Below are 9,623 nucleotides of genomic sequence, written 5' to 3' on the forward strand. Positions count from 1 at the left end.
AGCAGGAAAGAGCTGTGCTCGCCTAGATTGAATGTTATCCTAACTTGTACTGTCACCGATACACAATCAGGGAGATTTCCCGCCTCCTTCTCTCCCTCCTCCTCACATTTTAGAAGTTACGTTTTTTTCTACTTGGTCAGAAAATACATATAAAGTACGTTCTTCCACTCACTTTTTTTTTTTGGCCACGCCACGCGGCTTGCGGGATCTTAGTTCCCCAATTGGGGATTGAACCCAGGCCACAGCAGTGGAAGCGTGGAGTCTTAACCACTGGATGGCCAGGGAAGTCCCACCACTCACTTTTTTTTAATGTTAGATCCAAGGTCAGGGCATTAAATGATCACACCATCCATCTTCTTTGCTGAAGTTCCTGTCATCTCTTGGTTGGATGAAGCTTCTGGTACATCCCTCATGTTGGGCTCAAAGGTACAGGATCCCTGAGCTCCTGTAAGATCACAGTGTGAGTGGATACACAACCCTTGGTTCACAGTTTCCTTTCTTGTCTTTTTTGAAACTTCTGCTCCATTGTCGCTTTGCTTTTACTGTTGTGGATTTTGAGAAATTTGATGCTGGTCTAATTCTTCTGCTCCTGGAAAGTATTTGACCTTTTTGCCTGGGAACCTTGACCTTTTCTTTATCGTCGAAATCTCATAGTTTTTCTAGGCGGTCTCAGACTTGGTCATCGTGGCTTATGTTTTCCTGGTACCTAGTGATCCCTTTCAAGATGTAGATTTAGGTCTTCTTTTATTTCCAGAAACTTTTCTTGGATTATAGTTTTCAGACTTAGTTCTGTTCCATTGTTTTATTTTCTTCAGGAATTCCAGTTTTCCATATACACTTCGATCACTTTCTCTCTAACACTTCTTACTTCTTCATTTTAAAATTCTCTTTGTTACTTTCCTGCTTTTCCTTATTAATTTCATTCAAATCTGTTCTTCCTTGTGCATCTTGTCATTCAGTCTTCATTTCTGATTGGTTATTGATTTTTCTTCTATGTTTTCCTGAGTTCCCTTATTTCTTCCTGTTTTTGTTCATTTCTGTTCTGATTCAAGTTTTTTTTCCCCCTTTGTTTCCATATCTCCAAATACTTGCAGATATTTGACTCAGTTTGGAAGTTACAGTTTCCTTCTATTTTGCTATTGGTTATTTTGGGAATTTTCATGAGCTGAATTGTTTGATCCCCATTTTCTCTCCCTTTGTGTACTGGTTTTAGAGAGATGGTGAGATCACCCCTTCATTTCTGTGTACAGAGGTATGGGTTGTTTTACAAGACTCCTAGCCCAAGGGGGACCTCTTGTGTCAATGTAAAAAAAGCATCGTTTCGTTACCTGATGGCTTTTGTTTGTGGAAGAGGGGTGTCAGTGGGAAAGGATGTGTGATGTTTGATTTTTGAAAACTTTCTTTTGTCTCACAGGATCTTAAATTCCCCTTCTTGCTTCTTGTTTTACAGGTAACTCAAAGTTCGGGTGTTTTCTGTCTTATAGTTTTGCATAGGGCATGAGTTTTCTGTCTTTTTATTTGTTCTTTATTGATATTTTGAAGGAAACCTCAATACATATTTTTGAATGAACAATAATAGCTGATGTTTACTAAGAGTTTATTGGATGTTCTAAGCATTTTACATGTGTTATCTCATCTAATCCTCACAGCAACCCAATGATTTAGGTACTATAACATCTCCATGACATGGCTGAATAAATTGGGGAACAGAGAAGTCAGACGGTTTTCCAGAGGTCATAGAGCTAGTGCGTGCAGAGCCAAGCTCTTGACTCCAGAGCTTGTATTCTTAATCATCATACCACACACACACACACACACACACACACACACACACTCACGCACACACGCACACTAACACACTCACACACACGCACACTAACACACACTCACACACACGCACAATGACTGTCCTCAAGATATTGTTAAGTAAAAAGAAAGCAAGTTTTATTATAAAAGCAAACAATGGCTAAAACAAAACCTATATTCATGTATTTGTTTCTATATGTCCATATGAGAACGGAGAAATGTATGGAGGCCCACACACCAGACTAGGGGCCAGCAAACTTCTTCTGTGGAGGGCCATCTAGTAAATATTTTAGGCTTTTCAGGCCAGATGGCTTCTGTTGTACCTATTCAGTTTTGCCCTGGAAGTGTGAAATTAGCCATGGACAAAATGTAAACAAATAAGGCAGCTGTGTTTCAGTGCATCTTTATTTACAAAAACAGGTAGCTGGCCGGACTTGGCCTGCAGGATGTAGTTTGCTGCTCTATTAACTTTGGCTACCAGATGGGGTATATGGAGATGAGGCAAAATGAGAGGGAAGGTGAATGGAGAAATAAAGTTGTGCCGAAGTGGAAAAAAGACACACTATAATATTAAAATAGAGATGCAGAATTAACTGTGACTATTCAAAACTTAAGTAAGCATATGGATACATGAAAACGTAATTTGATTAAGCAATGGGGTTGTGGACATATTTTGTCTTAGATTTCTGTTGTTATTTTAATACTGCTGTGAAATTTAATGAACAGAAACATCATTTAAAATGGAGTCAGGAGGCCAAAAGGGGGAGCTCTCACATCCTGTCACTCCACGTCAGCTGCAGACCCAGCAGGAGAAGGTTACCGCTTACTACCCAGCAGGAGGAAGGAAGATTTTCTCCCCACCGGGCAACAGCTCAGCCAATGAAAAACCACTAAACTTCAAACTCCCAGTTTCCTCCAATGGACTCTGTTTAGAACAGCCCCTCCCAACTCCCTTTCTCCTCTATAAGAGTTTCTTCTCTTTGTTCTCCAGACTTGCCTGTGGTTCCCCATGGATTGCAGGTCCCAAATCGCAATTCGTTGCTGTTCCCAAGTCAACTCATTTTGCTTGTAAAATAACTGGCTATTTTATTGTTTTAAGTCAACACTGCTTGTTCAGTGAGTAAATAAAAATAACTATTTGGCAACTTAAAATTTGGGAGCGTTCATATAAAAATCTGGATTTCTGGGTAAATCTGTATGTTCTGATCTGAAAAAATGAATTATAAATAGTGAACATTCATAATTAATTGAAAATTTCGACAACACATTTACTATTAATTGAAAAAAAACCAAGCCACAAGGTAATATGTTTAGTAAAATTCTATTTGTGTGAAAGAAACACACACATGTATCTGTTCATATGCACATGTACACACACATATACATATAAAATCCTTGGAAGGGTGAATGTTAAATCTGAGAGTGGTCACCTCTGGTGAGGATAGGGGCAGGACGAGGGCTTTTTACTTTTTGCTCTTATGTATTTCTTTACTGTTTGTATTTCAGTGAATGTATGTTGATTTTATACGTCAGACCTGAAACTGGAAATCTCTGTGTTGCTTTTATAAGTAAGCTAACCCCTCTCCTTTGTTCTGTTTGCTCCTATTTCAAATTGATAATATTTGGGGTGTTTCTTCTAAGCATACTTCTATGTATTTTTAGCTCAGATATTCCTTCTGAAGTCTGTAAACATGTCCAAAATGAGAGAGGGGAATGGGAATAGATTCTTTTACAGAAGAACAAAGTGGCTGCATAGTGGGGGGAACAATCACCCCTGGGCTTTGTACCCAGGCCTTTGCATTCCTGGGTCCTCCGGGCTGGCTGTGGCCTGGGAGGGCCAGGGCAGACAGCTGTCAGGGTCAGAGGAATGTGGGGACTCCTGGGTAATGAAGACAGAGCATGCTGCCTGCCCCCGTGTAGCCCCCCATTGGCACCGGGTTTCTGTCTCTCCCTGCTTGCTCTGGGCCTGCCCTGCCCAGCCCCCTTGGCTGAGTGTTTATCCAACAAGGTGCGGACGGCCCGCTGTGGGCAGTCTCGGGCCTGCACAATCAGCCTGGCTGTAGCTAGCCCTCCTCTGGGGGAGGCGAGCACTGCTCTGTTCCTTACCTAAAACCCACTCCCCCCCCTCTCCAGCCCAAGCCGTCCAGCACCAGGCCAGAGCCACAAGCAGCTTCTGAGCCTTGGAGGGGTCATGGCTGGTACACACTGAGGTGGGCTGTGAGTGCAAACTTACACTCCAGATTTGGGAGAATTAATATGAAACAAAGAAAAAGCAATGTAAAATATTTCAGTACTTTAAAAATATTGATTACGTGTTGAAATGATAGTATTTTGGATATATTGGGTTAAATAAAAGTAATTGTTTCTTTTTACTTTTTTAATGTGGCCACTGGAAAATTAAAAGTGACGTGTGGTTCACAGTTCTTGTGGAAAGTGCTGCCCCCGCCGCAGCCTCTGCTTGACCTCTTCAGAGCAGTGGCCACAGTCTGAAAACCATGATATTTATTTACTTATTTTGTAATAAAAATATTTATTTATTTATTTTGGGCTGCGTTGGGTCTTAGTTGCGGTACGCGGGCTTCTCTCTAGTTGTGGCACACGGTCTCCAGAACACGTGGGCTCTGTAGTTGCGGCACACGGGCTTAGTTGCCCCATAGCATGTGGGATCTTAGTTCCCCAACCAGGGATTGAGCCCATGTCCCCTGCACTGGAAGGCGAATTCTTAACCACTGGACCACCAGGGAAGTTCTGACTGTGGTATTTATTTCTTCACTTCTTTACTCTCCCCCAGAATGAATGAACATCCTGGGGTCAGAGACAGGGGTCGGGGCGCTTTTGACCCCAGCAGGCTGACTGCCTTGGAATGGGCCCTGCTGACCGGAGTCCTGGGCAGTGGGTGCCATCTTGGGTAAAGACAGCACAGTCTAGTAAAAGCCTTTCAAACCCCAAAATAAGCTCAGGTCTTACCTCAATCATCCCCGAAGCCCCCAGGTCTCAGGCCCAGGCCTCCTCCCTTCACTGTTGAGTCAAGGCTATAGACACAAACCCTCCACAGTCAGCTTGGCCACGGCAGCTACATGGGGCCATGCTCTTGGTTGTGAAATGTCTTCCCTTCCGTCACCTCCTCTGGCCTCACTGTGCCACTGGTGCTGAACCCGCTCTCCAGAGGAAACAACTAAGGCTCGCAGAGTTTAAGACTTGCCCAGCGTCACACCACTGGACCCAGATGCCTGCTGCACCGCCAGTCGTGGGCTGGGGATGGTCACTGGTTTCCTGCCACTCGGGGGTGAGGGCTGCGCCGCCCCTGCGGGCAGGTCCTGTGCAGGCTGCGCGGGAGAATGAAGCCCTCAGCACAGCCCCGCTGGGAAAGGGCACCTTGCAAGTGAAGAGCTGGGACAGGGCAGGATGTGCTGCGTGGTCTGTCCTGCACCTGGTGGTCCCGGCTCTGGGAGAGGCCACAGAAGTGATCCTTATGTGGCCTGTCCACACCGCTGCCTCACATCATGCTCTCTATCCAGTCCAAACCTTCTAGAAGCTTCAAGAATCTTTTCATTGGATGGCCCCAACACCAGGCTGAGGCAGAAAGTCTTCTCATCATGCTACTGGATGGGTCAGGATTCAGTCTGAGAAGCCGAGCCTTGAGAGTTACATACACCCACATGTGCGCACACCCACACGTACACACACCAGTACACATACCCACCACACACACACACACATACATACACATACATACACAGGTGTGTGATTTGATTTGTTCCAGGGATGTGACCCCATGAGATCGTGGGGCTCGCTGAGCGGCTTTTTCTTCCCGCCTGATGCTGGAGCTGAAGGACTGAGCTGATCACCTCAGCCGGGAGGGAGGGTCTGGCCGCCAACCCCACCCTGCCTGAGCCCTACAGCCTCAATTTTCTCACCTACATGATGCAGATAGGAACTTGACCTCAGGGGTTCTCCGTGAGACCAGATGAGACCCCTGTGGGAGATGCCCGGCCGTTGGGGGGCCAAGGCAGGTGCTGGTGAACACCGGTCTCTTTGTTCCTCAGTTGGCAGGACTGTTGAGTCCTTATTCGTTTTCGTCCCTCTGTGTCATTGGTTCCCAAACCTGCTCTTCATCAGAACCGCCTCGGAATCTTTTAAAATACCTTTTTTTCCAGGTGCCCTCCAAGAGCTGGTGAAACAATGCCATGGGGGTTAGGGTTAGTGATTCCGGTGGTCAGTCAGGCTGAGTGGCACCAGAGGGCGAGATCCCCTCGGTGCAGCAGTGGTCACCGTGAGCTGTTTGTTGGGAACACCTGTGAGCTCAAAGAAAGTGTTCCCCCACCCCCCCGCAGGGGTGCTAATTTGACAGTGGGGCGGGGAAGTGGGCATCTATCATTGGGATTTTTTAAAGCACCCCTGGATGATTCTAGCGGGTAGCCAGTGTCCAGAACTGCTGTTCCCAACACACAGGAGTCGAGTGGTCAGTACTATGGTTCTTCCAAGCAACACTGATTTCTGACCTTTTGGCGTGTTCCTCAACTGTGTGTCACAAATTTATTTAGAAAAACTAAGGTCCGCCCCCTCAGGCTTACAAGTGATGGCGAGGAGTGGGTGGTAAGTACATCCATTCGCAAATTACATAACCTTCCCCACATTCATCTGCTTACAGACTTACTGGGAGATAAATTGCTAGGCATTACCTGAGCCAGGATGGGGACGGGAATGGGCAAGGGAAACCAGACCACAGCTGACATTCCCGTATCCTTCAGCATAAATTCACCCTGGGCTGAGGCTGTGTTCCATCTGCACAGCTTCTCTTTCATTGCAGCTGGTGGATCACAAGCTGTCTGGAGCTGAGGGCTTTCCTGCAGCCACCGCACTCGGGGGCTTCCTGCCCGAGGATGTGCTGAGGCTGGGGTTTCATGGGGCCGCTCCTCTCCAGGACGCCTGCTCTGCAGGGCTGACAGCCCACCTGCCACCGCCTCTGCCAGGTACCCTGGGTTTCCTTCTGGGAGGATTATGAGGCTGAGCAAGGGGACACCCCAAGGGGAGGTTTTTCCACATTACTCCAGCATAGCCCCCGCCCCAATTCTCCAACTCTGGGTGCCCAGAGCCACCCTGGTCCCATGGGTGAGAGCGGCTCTGCTCTCGTCAGCATCCTTGACACTGAAACACATTTCTGCATCCCCAAGTGGGCCTCCCCCCAACCCGCTCTCAGGCAGGAGCCCTTGATGTGTGCAGGCCTGACGTCTTCGAGTGACATCGCTGTGACTCCCCTCCCTTCCGGAGAGTCCCCGGTCGGACTGTGTGCCTAGGAGTCGGCGGTCTCGCTCAGCTCCCACTGCTGGCCAGTCCCCGAGTCCATCGGCTTCTGCAAACCCCGGTGGTCATTGGAGGGCGCCGCTGGGTCTGTCCAAGGCCGAAGGCCGGGAGTCTCTGTCCTCAGGAATGTCCTGCTCTGGGGTCACTGCTTCGTCCTCACCCAGTTCTCATGGTTGCGAACAAGGACGGGAAATGCGACCACGGCCATCTGCTTCCTGTGCTAAGAGAAAGGAAGTCCCAAAGAAAACACCACGTTAAAGGAGCTGGGGCAGGATGCCCAGGACTGCCCACTGGGACAGGACTCCCGCGGCCCCTCGTCCAGCTGGCAGCTCGGCTGAGCCCAGAAGAGAAGGGAACACAGCATTCTGCCTGAGCTGGCTGTCAGCGCCAGGGCTGGGTGGGGCACAGGGCCTGAGGGGATCCCAGGGGGTGCAGAAGGGGTCCCTCTGCCCACTGGGTTCATTTGTTCCCTTCTCATGGGGGCCAGGGGGTGGGACAGGGGCAGGGCACCTGGAAGGGAGCAGGGCGAGTGGGTCCACCCAATGCTGGGAAGAGAGACAGAAGGCCTGCCTCCAAAGGCCAAAGGGCAGGGCCCAGAGGAGCCCTCCCAACCCCAGGGACAGCAGCTCGGAGCTCAGAGCAGCCCCCCAAGGACAGCTCCAAGGGTTAGAGCAGACTCCCCAGGGACAGCTCCGGGGTCAGAGCAGTGACCATGGCGTTCACCCCTGGCGTTGGTGGTGCACCAGCGCCTGGCAGCTGGCACCCAGTCAGCCTCCACAGGGATACTAGGAGATGGGCTCCGTGTTTCTGCAGTTTTGTGGAAGAGAGAACTGAGCACAGAGAGGCCGAGCCTCTTGACAAGGTCCCTCAGCCAGGAAGAGGCCAGTTCAACCTGGAGGCCCGGCAGGCATCTCACTCCTGTGAGGCAGGCTCAAGGTCACCACAGGGGCATACCCTCTGCAGGGCGGGGCCACATCCACGTCACACTGGAAAAGCCAGGAAGCCGGGAAGCCTCAACAGTGTCTGAGCTGCAGGGCAGAGCCCTTACCTAGGGCCGCCAGGCTCTGGAAGTTTTCAGCATCAGGCTCTCAAGGAGGGCCCTCTGGGGGGCCGAGCGCCTGCACGTGCCCAGGGTGAAGGGCCTGCTCTGGGGGGTCCCGAGGCCTGAGCACCGAGGCCCAGAGGCTGGCCCACCGCCCGGGGCCCCTCACGCCCCCTGCTCTCATCCAGAAGGAGGCACCTCACAGGGCCGCTGCCGTCGCGGCCGGGTGTCTGAGGAGCTGCCAGCTCAGCGGGCGTCCTCTTCTGCCTGACCAGTGCGGCTAGAGGCCCTTCACCAGCGCTGTGCCCATTGGAAGCCCACTTCCGGACTCCTGAGGAGGACGGACACCCTCACTGCTTTGATGACAGAAAGTTGTGCCAGGCTCGATCACCCACAAACGTCACAGGGTCCCCGAGGCGAGGGCAGCGAGCGGGGCGGCGGGGCAGGAGAGGGAGAGGGGAGGGCTGGGGTGAGGGGCTCCGGCGAGGCCCCCGGACATCCATATGGGGGGCCCTCAGCGGGGCAGGCAGGTGGGAGTTGCAGGCTGTGACAGCACAACCTCTGGACACGTGAGCAGGCTCAAGGTCATCACAGGTGCATGCCCTCTGCAGAGCAGGGCCAACTTGGGGGCGGCGTTTGCAGGGGGCAGAGGACTGCCTCCGCCGACAGAGAAGGTCTGCACACAGGACCTGGTGCTTGGAGCTTGGCTGCCGCTGCCATGGGGCTCATGGGGGACACAGGCACCCGAGGAGCAGACGGACCGAGTGCTGAGGAAGCCAGCAGGAGCGGGTGACACTGCCTGGCCACCAGCTGTGCTCACGAGGGCCGCAGGCGGGGCCTGGGGCTGGGGAGTGGAGTCTTGGTGTTGTGAGCCGTGCTCCAGCCCTCCCCTGCCCACCGCGACCCACCCTGCACCCCGTCTGCCTGCAGGTCCCCCCCCTCCCCCACCTCCACCACCCTGGCAAACACCTCCTTTAAATTCAGTTCAGGGCCGTTGCCCCCGTCTGGGCCCCCCACAGAGCCCTGTCTCAGCCCCTTGCGATGGGCTGAACTGCTGTCCCCCAAATCCATATGCTGAAGCCCTAACCCCATGACCTCAGAACGGGACTGTGTTTGGAGATGGGGTTTTTAGAGGCGATTAAGGTACATGAGGTTGCGAGAGTGGCCCCAAGCCAATCTGACTGGTGCCCTTATGAGAAGAGGAGGTCAGGACACAGACACGCACAGAGGACTGATTACAGGAATTGGGCCACGTGGTCCTGGAGGCCGAGGAGCCCCGCAACCTGCTCTCTGGAAGTGGGAGAACAGGAAAGTGGTGCGGTAAATTCCCTCTGAGTCCAAAGACCTGGGAACCAGGAGCACCGACGTCTGAGGGCAGGAGAGCATGGACAGCCCAGCTCCAGAAGGGAGAGAGAGCTTGTCCTTCCTGCCTTTTTGTTCCATCTGGGCCTTGGATGGACTGGGTGATGGC

Source organism: Lipotes vexillifer, unplaced genomic scaffold (genome assembly GCF_000442215.2).
Source record: "Lipotes vexillifer unplaced genomic scaffold, Lipotes_vexillifer_v1.1 scaffold394, whole genome shotgun sequence".
NCBI classification, from domain to species: domain Eukaryota; kingdom Metazoa; phylum Chordata; class Mammalia; order Artiodactyla; family Lipotidae; genus Lipotes; species Lipotes vexillifer.